Raw genomic sequence first — 1,598 nt, forward strand, 5'->3', positions numbered from 1 at the left:
GATCTCTATATTTACCTATGCTGAAATATTCAAGATCTATCCTATAATTCCCTCTTTCGACAACAAATCACAAGATTAAAATCATCTAATTAATGGCCAGTTAATTAGAAACAATAAGCTTAGAATAAATCAAACAAACATGAAGAGAAATTGTTCAAATTAACATAGAAAAGCAAGCATAGTTCGGAACTAGATTACATCGTTTTCCTAGAATAAAGAAAATTTAGTTCATACTAAAAATCAAAATCAACATAAACGAATTCACCATCATTTTTCTGAGAAGATTCGAAGGAAAATAAATGCTGAAAAATTATCTGTTCTGCCCTCTCTGTTCAGCGCCCCTTCTCTGTTCCAGCCCTCTTTTTCTTTTTAGTTTCGGCACTCTTCTTTCTGCTTCAGCGTCCCCTTTTCTTTCTTTTTTTCAGCCCTCACTTTTTCTTTTCTTTTTGATTTGTTGCCCTTTTTTCAGCCCAAAATACTTTTTAATCCCAAAACGTTTTTTAGCCCAAGATACTTTTTCAGCCTAAAACATTTTTCAGCCCAAAAATCTCTCCCTGTTTGTGGTTCAGGGCCTCCTTCTTTTCTTCCTTTTCAGCGCCTCTTTTCTTTCTTTTAACGTGTTGCCCTTTTAGTTCAGCCCCTCTTTTCTTTTGTGCATGCCTCCTTCTCTGTTCCTTGCCAACTTCTAAGGCCATAAAGAAATCTTCCTTTGGTTTCGTTTATCCAAGACCCAATATTCTCTCTAGCTGCTTCACATCTCTTTTATTTGAGTAAATCTTTATTTTCTTCAAATCTAGAATAAAATTTAAATAACAAAAATCAAGTCTAAAATCAACAAAATAAATAAAATTAGACTAAAGTTTAAAGTTGAGAAGTGATAAATTACACTCAATTATGCAAGTCATCAAACACCCCCAAACTTAGAACTTTGTTTGTCCTCAAACAAAAAGAAAATAAAATAAAAGACAACTATAGACACTATCAGCTAGACCCCATAGAGCAATATCATCACTCACCAAGCCATGATATGAATTTAGATTTCAACACTAGTAACTTACTCTTTTAACATCAAAGATGGCAGGAAAATCAATCAAAAATTTAGCAATTTGTCAAGCAAGAGTTAAGCCTTCACTTCAACCTAAAGCTAAGTCCTTGAGTGTGTGTGAAATAGTCAATTTAACTCCAAACCACCAGCAAATTCAGATAATAGTAGAACAACTGAAATCAGAAGAATTCTCTCAAAACTTAACCCCATAAGTCCAATTTTCAGAAATCCTCTCCACTAATGTAATCAAACACCAAAATTAGAGATCAAAAGGTCTTTAATCAAGGTTGTAATGACAAGCCACATGGTAAGGCCTGAGAAAGAATTGGATATGGAAAATCAAAGCAAACTGGGAAAATACTTGGTAGAAAGAACAATAAAAGAGATATCCACAAGATTCACACCATAGCTCTTTCTCGACAATATGCTCATATGATGACAATATTACTGCTATACTCAAAAGTGGAGTGTTTTTTTTTTTTTTTTTTTTTTTTTTTTTTTGAAGAGAATTTGACACCTGTAGCCTTTTCAAATTTTCAACCACTTTAACCTT

The sequence above is a fragment of the Quercus lobata genome, chromosome 3 (genome assembly GCF_001633185.2).
Source record: "Quercus lobata isolate SW786 chromosome 3, ValleyOak3.0 Primary Assembly, whole genome shotgun sequence".
Taxonomy (NCBI): domain Eukaryota; kingdom Viridiplantae; phylum Streptophyta; class Magnoliopsida; order Fagales; family Fagaceae; genus Quercus; species Quercus lobata.